Source organism: Nycticebus coucang, chromosome 3 (assembly GCF_027406575.1).
Source record: "Nycticebus coucang isolate mNycCou1 chromosome 3, mNycCou1.pri, whole genome shotgun sequence".
NCBI classification, from domain to species: domain Eukaryota; kingdom Metazoa; phylum Chordata; class Mammalia; order Primates; family Lorisidae; genus Nycticebus; species Nycticebus coucang.
In genome coordinates this window covers 104,436,136-104,448,522 of record NC_069782.1, presented here as the reverse complement: position 1 = coordinate 104,448,522, position 12,387 = coordinate 104,436,136, and the positions used below count along the sequence as shown (strand labels likewise).

The window sequence follows — 12,387 nt, the reverse complement described above, 5'->3', positions numbered from 1 at the left end:
CCAGGAGTCTGAAGTTGCAGTGATATATGATGCTATGATGACACCATTGCACTATAAGGCAGAAACCTTGTCTCAAAAAAAGAAAAGTAAAAGAAAAATTAACTTGATTTTGACTTTAAACTTTATGAGCAAGTTTCCTTACAAACAAAAACAAATTACAATTTAGTTCCAAAGTATCAGGAAAAATCAAAAAAATATTTTAGTCAAGAAACACATGGTAAATAAAGTTGATTCCTGTTATTCATAATTTAGTTATGTTTTGTAAAGTCACTGAATTAGCAAATACTTAGCTGCTAGGGAAAATAAAAGCCTAGGTTTCTGTAAGCCTCTTTTCACATTTCCATTAATCAATCAATATATAAACCATATTTTATGTGTGTTTCTGTTTAAAGACACCTTATTTAACATATATTGCTGATTCAATAACATTGAAATCACAGGTAACAATACTGTAATTCATAAAACTTAGATCTAACACATGTATTTTATCCAAAAGGCACATCATCACTGCCTTCTTGTACTTATGGACTCTAGAAAGCACTCAGCAATACAACTGGGGACCATTTCAAACAACAAAATCACTAACCAAACCCAGAAAAATACAGAGAACAGGATACTAAATGGACCACTAAAAGGATACTTGTGGGTGGCACCTGTGGCTCAAGGAGTAGGGCGCCGGTCCCATATGCCGGAGGTGGCGGGTTCAAACCCAGCCCCGGCCAAAAAAAAAAAAAAAAAAAAAAAAAAAGAACAGCCATTTGCTGCTGTTCCTGAGCGAGCACCAGCCATCCCTTAATAAATCATTCATTTCGTCTGCAAAAAAAAAAGGATACTTGTGTATAGTATGAGATTTGAAACAAGAAAGCATCACTTTGTTCAATCTCAGTTGAGGATGTGTATAGATGGCTTAAATTTTTTGCTAGTCTGGCGGCACCCATAGCTCAGTGGGTAGGGTGCTGGCCACATACACTCAGGCTGACAGGTTCAAACCTAGCCCAGGCCAGCTAAACAACAATGACAACTGCAACCAAAAGAAAAAAAAAAAAAAAAAGCCAGGCAATATGGTGGGTACCTGAAGCCCCACTCACTTGGGAGGCTGAGGCAAGAGAATCTCTTAAACCCAAGAGTTTCAGGTTGCTGTGAGCTGTGACACCACTGAACCCTACCAAGGGCGACATAGTGAGACTGTCTCAAGTGCTGACTTGTGCCAGTCTGCACAAGTCTATGAAAGGCCAAGAAAGTGTTGTATTAATTTGGGAATTACAAATAAATTTTGATACGTAGATTTGCAAATACAGAATCTTTAAATAATGAAGATCAATTGTATTTTCTGTATGCTAGTTATCTGGTTATAAAAGATAAAGAGTCTATCCTGGTTGAGAGTATGAAGTTTTTAAAAGAGAAGAGGGTGGAGAGAAAGGACAATTTTTCAAATTTAAGCTAAAAATCACTCCCTTTCAAGTCTGCACTTTAACATTTACATAATCGGCCAGGCGCGGTGGGTCACACCTGTAATCTCAGCCCTCTGGGACGCCGAGGCGGGTGGATCGCTTGAGCTCAAGAGTTCTAGAGCAGCCTGAGCAAAAGTGAGACCTCATCTCTTAAAAAAAAAAACAGACACAGACAGGCATGGGGGGTGTGGGGGGAGGCCTGTAGTCTCAGCTACTTGGGAGGCTGAGGCAAGAGAATCACTTGAGCCCAGGAGTTTGAGATTGCTGTGAGCTATGATGCCACAGCACTTGACCAGGGGCAAGAAAGTGAGAGTTGGTCTCAAAAAAAATGAATAAAAAAGATTTTCATAAATCAAGTTACACATTTTTTTCTAAGTCTCTGTTGCTACATAATTATTCTCACCTTGTATTACATATGCTTATTTAATTCTGCCACTTAAAGTTTCTCAAAATTAGGAACCCATCATCTCCTTTGGCATCTTTTCTCATCATCAACCCCTAAGATCATGAAAAGTGTATGCAGTTACACAGTTATGTGTGTTGACAGCGAACAGTACTTATTTAAAAATATGTCCCAGGTGGTCATGAACCAGAAAAACTAAAGGAAAAAAGTAGGGGCCAACCAATGTGGCACACACCTGTAGTCCCAGCTACTCAGGAGGCTGAGACAGGAGGATCCCTTGAAATCCAGGAGTTCCAGATTGCAATGTGCCATATTTGCATCACTGTATTTAACCCTGGGCAAAAGGGAGACCTTGTATTTCTTTTTTTTTGCAGTTTTTGGCCAGGGCTGGGTTTGAAACCCCACCTTCAGCATATGGGGCTGGCACCCTACTCCTTTGAGCCACAGGCACCACCCTATTTCTTTTTCTTTCTTTCTTTTTTTTTTTTTTTTGTAGAGACAGAATCTAAGTTTGTTGCCTTCGGTAGAATGCCGTGGCGTGGCGTCACACTGTTCACAGCAACCTCCAGCTCTTGAGCTTAGGTGATTCTCTTACCTCAGTCTCCTGAGTAGCTGGGACTACAGGTGCCCGCCACAATGCCCGGCTATTTTTTGTTGCAGTCTGGCTGGGACCGGGTTTGAACCTGCCACCCTCAGTATATGGGGTCAGTGCCCTACCCATTTGAGCCATAGGTGCTGCCCTTGTTTTTTTTTTTTTTTAAGGCAATTAAAAGTTATGGTGTTGAAAAACTAAATGAAGATAAAGGCTTTACATATTTCTCCCTACTTGTCTCTTCATCCCTTTTACTGAAACCTAGAATTTACACAAAAATGAGTAAGACTGGAGGCCCACAATGAAATCAACTATCTTGCTCCTTGGTAAGGAATGGTATGTCCATAACAAAAAGTAAAGGTATGTCCTATCATAGTGGGAGGTAGAAAAAAATAAAGGTAGGCGAAGGTAACAAAATAACCACTAGTTTATCTAAATTGGAGAAGTCAGTACATATCAGTCCTTTCAACTAAATGAAAATAAGTTTAAAATGGGCAATTATCGGTAAAACTATCCATTAAAGTAGTATCTATATTAAACTGTTGATTTTCAAAATAAAACTATTTCCAAATGAAAGGACTATTACAAAAGAAATTCAGATAGAAGACAGAATGATTAAGATGTGTGTACATATAAATACATATTTAATATACTTAGTACATAAAATGAATAAAAATATTTACACACAAATCACTATATTGTATATAAACATACAGCAGGCATCAATCATTCCATTACTCATTTCAGGAACTTAGGTTTTGGTGTTTTTTTTGAGACGAGGAGTCCCATTTTGTTGACCTAGGTAGAGTATTGTGGTGTCACAGCTTACAGCAACCTCAAACTCTAGGGCTCAAGTGATCCTCTTGCCTCAACCTCACAAGTAGCTGGGACTACAGGCACCTGCCACAATACCTGATTATTTTTTATTTATTAATTTTTTTAGAGACAGAGTCTCACTTTATCACCCTCAGTAGAGTGCCATGGCATCACAGCTCACAGAAACCTCCAGCTCTTGGGCTTAGGTGATTCTCTTGTCTCAGTCTCCCGAGTAACTGGGACCACACGTGACCACAATGCCTGGCTATTTTTTGTTGCAGTTTGGCCAGGGCAGGTTTGAACCTGCCACCCTTGGTATATGCGGCCGGCGCCCTACTCACTGAGCCACAGGCGCCACCCCTCTGGTTATTTTTTAGAAATAAGATCTCCTTCTGGCTCAGGCTGCTCTCAGGCAATGTGCCTGCTTCGCCCTCCCAGAGTGCTAGGATTGCAGGTGTGAGCCACTGCACCTGGCCAGCACATTTTCTTAATAGCTACTACAGCATATATCAGCGAAAGGGCAATAAAAGAAAATACTCAATAATCTTCATCTTTGACATGCACAGGGTACAAAATTCAAAAATATGAAGAACAGCCCTAGTAACCCTTTTACTGTAGAAAGTACACCCAGTTTCCTTAGAATTCTTATGTTTGTTTCCAGATATATGCACACACGTAATACATGTCCACATAAGATACAGACCAGATATAAAACAAACAAGTTTTGTTTTGTACTTTAAAAAAAATTACTATATTGTAGAAATCAATCCATTCCCTATGAAAATACATAAAGCTACTTTTTTTTTTTTTTGAGACAGTCTCATTATGTCACCCTTGGTAGAGTGCCATGGCATCACATGCTCACAGCAACCTCAAACTCTTAGGCTTAAGTGATTCTCTTGCCTCAGCTTCCCAAGTGGCTGGGACTACAGGGACCTGCCACAACACTCAGCTATTTTTTGGTTGTAGTTGCCATTGTTGTTTGGCATGCCCAGACTGGATTTGAACCCTCTAGCCCTCATGTATGTGGCCGGCGCCCTAACTGCTGAGCTACAGGCACCGAGCCTACTTCATTCTTTTTAATGGCTGGCTGCATTCTATTTCACTGAATGAATGTATCATAATTTATTTAATAGATATTTAGGCTGCTTCCAATCTTCCATTATATATAAGAAGAGGCCCTGTACTTACGTCATTTCCCACAAAGCATACAGACTGCATAATAAATTCCTAGAAAAAAAATGCCTAAGTTAATGAGTATATATTACTTTCCATGAACCAACAAATGAGAGTGGCAGTTTCCCTACACTCATTTCAAAATGATGTGTTCAAAACTTTTAATCTTGGCTAATCTGATGTTTGAGAAATAATTTCCCTTTCTAGCTTTACCCTGCATGAGAACCTTTTATAAAAGACCATATTTTGTAGACTTATCTTTATAAACAGCTAAGACTAGAGAAAAGTAAAAGACAATCTTTCTATCTTAGGGCTACATTTTTATTTCAGTTTTGAAGCACACAAGTGTCAAAACCTTAAGTCATATTTTAATGTTTACTAAGCTGTGATTGTTACAATCTACTAGTCCTAGACCTAGATTATAATTAGTGAAGGCTCTATTACTAGCCTGACTTACTAATGAGGCCATTTGTCAGGTTAGGACTTATTTGGAAATAGCCAAAATTACAGCCTCTTATAAAGTTAATTTAAGTCCCATTCAAATAATAATTACCCATTAGAAAATAAGAGTAAAGACCTACTTCCTCCTAGAACAGCAGTTTTCAACCTGTGGGTCACAACCCACAGGAACTGTATTAAAGGGTCGTGGCATTAGGAAGGTTGTCCTAGAGTTTACAAATATACAGAAACTTTCTTAAAATTCAGAGAAAGCCATCAGAAAAAAATTTATGTTGCAACAGTCACCGAGCATGCTTTTATTTTTTTTTTGAGACAGAGTATCACTTGGTGTCCCTTGGTTGAGTGCCATGGCATCGTAGCTCACAGTGACCTCCAACTCTTAGGCTCAAGTGATTCTCTTGCCTCAGCCTCCCAAGCAGCTGGGTCTATAGGTACCCACCACAACACCCGGCTATTGTTAGAGACGGGGTCTTGCTCTTGCTCAGGCTGGTCTCAAACCTGTGACCTCAGGGCAATCCACTCACCTTGAGTGTTAGGATTATAGGCATGAGCCACCGCGCCCTGCAGTAAGCATGCTTTAATATAATTTCTTTATTGACTGACCAACTTTTGGATTAATGATTTAAAAATCTCTGGGACTGAGAAAAAAAAAAAAAAATCTCTGGGACTGGATGTGTTGGCTCACACCTGTAACACTAGCAGTATGGGAGGCCAAGCCAGTAGGGTTGCTTGAGGTCAGGAGTATGAGGTTGCAGTGAGCTATAAAGATGCAAGGGTACTTTAGCCAGGGTGACAGAGCAAAACCATACCTAAAACAAACAAAAAAATCTTTGAGCTGAAGATCCTTCACTTATTAACCTGACTTTAAAAATGCTTATAGAGGCCGGGAGTGGTGGCTCACGCCTGTAGTCCCAGCACTGTGGCAAGCCGAGGCGGGTGGATTGCCGGAGCTCAGAGGTTCAAGACCAATATGAGCAGCAGTGAGCCAGGGTAAGACCCTGTCTCTAATATCAAAAACAGCCAGATGTTGTGGTGGGCGTCTGTAATCCCAGCTACTGGGGAGGCAACGGGACAGAGCATTGCCAGAGAAAGAATATTAAAAAAAAAAAAAAAAAAAAGAAGAAGAAAGAAAATTAACAACAACAAAAAAAAAGAGTACTTCAAACGAAGAAGAATGAACAAGCAAGCTGAAGTTAAAAAAAATATATTAAAAAAATGCTTATAGGAGTATGTACTATGAATCATACAGAGGATAGAGGTATTCTCCTAACATAGTGAAAAGACTTTACTTAGTACTTAGTGCTCAATCCCAATGCTAAACCACTACCTCGCAAAAGACTTGCATATTAGATTCATACATGTTATTTGTTGCACTGCTATGTTGCTTTGTAAGCACATAGACATAAACCATGCATCTACAATTATAACATATTTGGAAGTAGGTTTTTAAAAAATCTATTTTCTGGGTAGCGCCTGTGGCTCAGTGAGTAGGGCGCCATCCCCATGTACTGAGGGTGGGTTCAAATGCAGCCCCAGCCAAACTGCAACAGAAAAATAGCCGGCACTGTGGCAGGCACCTGTAGTCCCAGCTACTTGGGAGGCTGGGGCAAGAGAAATCGCCTAAGCCCAGGAGTTGGAGGTTGCTGTGAGCTGTGTGACGCCACAGCACTCTACTGTGGGTGATAAAGTGAGACTCTGTCTCTATAAAAAAATAAAAAAATATGTTTTCTTTATGTCTTCTCACAGTAAAAAAACAGTGCTTTGCCCCCCAAAAAGCAGTCAATAAGTGCCTATTATCTTTGTAGAGAAAAACTATACTAAGATTCTTTTTATCATTATATTTTAAGACATCCTAATTTCTTTCTAGAGTTTTTCTGTTAATTACAGAATAGTTTCAGAAGGAATACCAAAATAGAAACCACTGTCTATTACATACTGAAATTTGAAACAAGCATACTCTTAGGGCACTAATCTTACTCTACCTTGAATTACAGTAATTAATGGACTTGTCTGAGCAAGGATCTTGCCTTTCTCACCTTTCCTGGAAGCAGCTTTCTATTGGAGAATCTTTCATATAGTTGGTACTAAATAAAAGCTCTTAATTGTTGTGACCCAGAAATGGAGCAAAACGGCCAAAATGTCACAAACATCAAACTTTTGAAAACCATTCAGTATGAATAATAGTATAACTACTGCCTTTGACATTATCAGAAATGCAATCACAGTAACTCATATTGAGTATCAGTAAGTGCTGGTGACAGAAGTTTGGGCATAAGGTTGCCTCTACTTTTCAGACACAACAGGCATGATGAGATTGCTGGCTACATTTAATGAAATGAGGATTTAGGATTCACAGCCAGGATTACAAAAAAAAAAAAATCAGTTGCCTGTTAAACTTCAGAAATCACTTCTATTTTTATTTCATTTTATTATTTTTGTTTGTTTTTTGTAGAGACAGAATCTCACTTTATCACCCTCGGTAGAGTACTGTGGCATCACAGCTCACAACAACCTCCAACTCCTGGGCTTAGGCAATTCTCTTGCCTTAGCCTCCCAGTAGCTAGGACTACAGGTGCCCGCCACAACGCCCAGCTATTTTGTTGTTGTTGCAGTTTGACCGGAGCCGGGTTCTAACCCACTATCCACGGTATATGGGGCTGAAGTCCTATCCACTGAGCCACAGGTGCCGCCCAATCACTTCTATTTTTAAATAATTGTGTTTGAAGACATCTTTTATATTGACCAAACTATTCAAATAGGCTCAAAAAAAGTTATTTTATACAATAAATTAAACCACAACCGGAGTTAGTCAAAGTTAAGAATCAAGTCATGGTAAGAAATCATTCCCAGGCAGGTACGATGGCTCACGCCACTAATCCTTGAGTTCTTGGAGGCCAAGGCAAGTAAACTGTTTGAGCCCAGGATTTCAAGACCAGCCTGAGCAAGAGCGAGATCCTGTTTCTACTAAAAACGGAAAAACTAGTCGGGCATCATGACGGGACCGATAGTCCAACCTACTTGGGAGGTGAGTCCAAGAGTTTGAGATTGCTGTGAGCTATGATGATGCCACAGCACTCTACCCAGGGCAATAGAGTGAGAATCTGTCTCCAAATAATAAAATAATCATTTTTAAAAATCTAGTTCTTTGCTCATGCCTGTAAATCCAGCACATGGGAGGCTGAGGTGGGTGGATTGCCTGAGGTCAGAGGTTCAAGACCAGCCTGAGCAAGACCTGGTCTCTAAAAATAGCAGGCATTATGGCAGGCACCTGTACTCCCAGCCACCTGGGAGGCTAAGGCAAGAGAATTGTTTAAGCCCAGAAGTTTGAGGTTGCTCTGAGCTACGAGGCCACTATCAAGGGTGACAAAGTGAGACTCTGTCTCAAAAAAAAAAAAAAATCTAGTTCTTTGTCTAGGGTTCTTGTAACAAATAGGTGATTATCAATTTTCCTCTAAAAGTATCTCTATTAAAGGAGTTACTCTTTGTAAGACTATTCCTCAAAATAAATTACTGCTTCCCTTTCACAATCATGTTTCTGAAAATGGAGTAATCAAATTCTTATTATTATTTAAGTGTGTATTTATTTATTTATTTATGGGCAGAATCTCACTCTCTCACCCTGGGTAGAGTGTGGTGGTATCATGTGCCACTATGCCGGCTAGTTTTTCTTATTTTTAGTAGAGACGGGGTCTCACTCTTGCTCAGGCTGGCATCAAACTCCTGAACTGAAGCAATCCACCCACCTCAGCCTCCCAGAGTGCTAGGATTACAGGTATTAGCAATGTGCCAGGCCCTATTCAAATGCATTTATGTTATTTTCCTGTATTTTAAATACAAATTATTTAATAGCATGTGTTATAGGGATGAGTAAGTCTCACCCACACAAACACATATATTTATAAACCTCTCAGTACCTCTAAATGTGACCTTATTTAGAGACAGGGTCTTTAAAGAGGTAATAAAGTTAAAGTGAGGTCATCGAAGTGAGCCTTAAGTCAGAGATAACTAATATGCTTATAAGAATAGCAACTCTGTTCTCCAAATACATCCAGGTTGTTACAAAAAATATAAACTCTTGGCTTGGCACCTGCCCGTACCACACTGGTTACGGCCCTGACCACATACACCGAGGCTGGCAGGTTCGAACCCGGCCCAGGCTAGCTAAACAACAATGACAACTGCAACAAAAAATAGCCGGGCATTGTGGCATCGCGTAAGCCCAAGAATTTGAGGTTGCTGTGAGCTGTGACACCATAGCACTCTACCAAGGGCGACAAAGTGAGACTATCTCAAAAAAAAAAAAAAAAATACATGAAATCTCCATCTTTTTATAGCTGACTAATATTCCACGTGTGTGTGTGTGTGTGTGTGTGTGTGTGTGTGTATCATACTTTGTTACTCTACCATGTGTTGAAAGGTTCCTGGGCTGTTTCCACATCTTTGGAATGGTGAAATGTACTGCAATAAACATTCAAGTGCAAATGTTTTTATGGAAAATGACTTTTTTTCCTGTGGGTAGATAATCCTGTAATGGGATTGCAGGATCAAATGGTAGGTCTACTTTTAGTAATTTGGGAAAAATATTCTCCTAAGCAAAATAGCACGAGAATGCAAAAACAAGCACCACATGTATTCAGTGATTAGAACCAGCAGATTACAAACTACATGCACATGTAAGAAATAAACTCAATTAAATTCAAGTGTTGGGGGGGTAAGGCAAGGGTTGGGTAAATTCCCACCCAATGGGCACATTGCACACTTCCTGGGTGAAGGGCACAACCACAATCTTTACTTTAACCTCACAAAAATCAAACTATGTAACCTAATCATATGTACCAATATGCTAATCTGAAAGAAAAACAAAGAATAAAAACTTTAGACACAGGTACACAGGGAAGATGATATGAAAACACAAGGAAAGACAGTTATCTACAAGCCAAAGAGAAAAGCCTAGAACAGCTACTTCTCTGGCTCACAGAGGGAACCAACCCTGCCAATGCCTTGATCTTGGACTTCTAGCCTCTAGAATTATGAGGAAAACAATTTCTCTTTAAGACACTCAAACTGTGGTACATTGTTATAGCAGTCCTATCAAACTGATACAGAATGTGTTTCCACCATTTAATAGTATCTCTACCGCTCCGCCAAATTCTAGTGAAACTGCAGGGAACCTACACAGGGGAAAAAAAGAGCAATGTATATGCAGTTACTGCAGTATTTTGTCTTCTGAGCAAGTCTCAGAATGAGTCACTATATCCTAAATAAAATTCATAGTAAACAATTCTAACCTCTACTAAGTTTTTGGGTGGAATGTTATAGAAAGAAAAAAGGACTTGGACAAACAGTAAATAGTTGGCTTCTTTTTAATTTTACTTCTTCTTGAGTAACAGTAAGGCTTACAACTACTTAACTGTGGGCAAGTAGTATTGAGGCCTACGAGCAGATCCAAAAGGGACCCCTGAAGCTGAAACACATTGCAGAGATCGGCATGACCAAGTGGAAGAAGAAAAAGGACAAAGACAAAGCGAAACTCCTGGAAGCGATGGGAATGAGCAGAAAGAGCAACGAGGAGAAGCGGTGAAGCCTGGACAAGCAGACCCTGGCCCAGGTGGCCTTCGAGAAGATGCAGGAGAAGAAGCAAATGGAAAGAATCCTGAAGAAAGCATCTAAAACTCACAAGCAGAGGGTAGAGGACTTCAACAGACACCTGGATACACTTACTCACAGAGCATTACATTCCCAAAGTCAACTGGACAAAGTAGCCTCCTGGCCCTGCGTCTGGAGCAGCATCAAGAGCAAGCAGAGGGCGGCGCCTGTGGCTCAGTTGGTAAGGCGCTGGCCCCATATACCGAGGGTGGCGGGTTCAAACCCGGCCCCAGCCAAACTGCAAACAAAAAATAGCCGGGCATTGTGGCGGGCGCCTGTAGTCCCAGCTACTCGGGAGGCTGAGGCAAGAGAATTGCTTAAGCCCAGGAGTTGGAGGTTGCTGTGAGCTGTGTGAGGCCACGGCACTCTACCGAGGGCCATAAAGTGAGACTCTGTCTCTACAAAAAAAAAAAAAAAAAAAAAGAGCAAGCAGAAGGCAAGTTGGGGTTATATTTGGTCCCTCTGGTATTTTCTAGAAACAAGGCTTTACACACATAGTTTCTGCTGTGGCAGTACTTTTGGAAGCTGTGTAACCTCATTTTGGAAATGATTAAAGTAAGAATGTCCTTTTACTCAACTTAGCTTTCTTGGTAACACATAGAAGATACCTTTATAGTTTGGACAGAAAGTTCTGAAGGTTCATCTAGAGGTAAAGGTCATTTCTTTGTGCCATGCAAAAATGATTTTACCCCCAAGTCATGGCTAACCCACTGAGGCCAGCCAGCTGCCTTCACCTGGATGAGACAGACTATGGAGGATAAAGAGCTAATGTTAATGTGACCTATAGTGTGCAGACTACTGCAAGACCCTGTGTGGGCTGCCCTGGGAAGCCACTCACAGCTTTATGGCCTTCACACTGCCCCTTCAGACACCTGGCCAGTGAGACAAAGCAGCATAGGTAGCAGAACTGCTACCTAAGGCAAAGATGGGGTATTGCCATGACAGGCATTGCCAATCTATCACAGCATTCTTTGCAATTGAGCCCAGACACAGCCTGCCTCGCAAACCTCAACTCAGACTGCAAGCAACCTCTCATATTCACTCAGAATTGCCAGATCATGTGCCGCCAAGTGTTGAGTCTGGGGCTGTCCTGTGTAAACTAGAATAAAGCAAAATCCAGTTATCAAAAAAAGGAGTAGGGCTTAGAACTAGAGCTTTCATATAACAGTGACACATTTTCAGGTAATGGATACTACACGTTATGAATTCAAGAGGTAACATAAGTGGTATATAAAAACTATTAAGTGGGGCTTGGCGCTTGTAGCTCAGTGGCTAGGGCACCAGCACATAGACTGGAACTGGCGGGTTCAAACCCAGCTGGGGCCTGCTAAACAATAATGACAACTGCAAACAAAAATTAGCCGGGTATTGTGGCAGGCAACTGTAGTCCCAGCTACTTGGGAGGCTAAGGCAAGAGAATTGCTTAAGCCCAAAAGTTGAGGTTGCTGTGAGCTGTTACGCCACAGCACTCTACCAAGGATGACATAGTGAGACTCTGTCTCAAAAAAAAAACCAAAAAACTATTAATTGGTCTGAGTGTGGTGGCTCATGCTTGTAATCCTAGCATTATGGGAGGCCAAGGTGGCAGGAGGGCTTGAGTTCAGGAGTTCAAGAACAGCTTCAGCAGGAGTGAGACCCCCCCCCCACCTCTACTTAAAAACAGAAAAATAAGCAGGGCACTGTGGTGGGTGCCTATAGTCTCAGCTACTCAGGAAGCTGAGGCAAGAGGATCATTTGCACTCAAGTGTTTCATGTTGCTATGAGCTATGACACCATAGCACTCTAGCCTGAGGCAATACAGTGAGACTCTGTCTCAAAAAACTAATAAATAAAAATAAAAACTA

General features: G+C 40.8%; 1 protein-coding gene and 1 pseudogene across 5 annotated transcripts in view; one reads left to right on the top strand and one right to left on the bottom strand.

Moving 5' to 3' along the window:
• Positions 1 to 12,387, bottom strand: part of JMJD1C (jumonji domain containing 1C) — a 369,857-nt gene that overhangs the window by 146,392 nt on the left and 211,078 nt on the right. The window lies entirely within an intron of this gene.
• Positions 7,071 to 10,659, top strand: LOC128582504 (protein FAM32A-like; annotated as a pseudogene).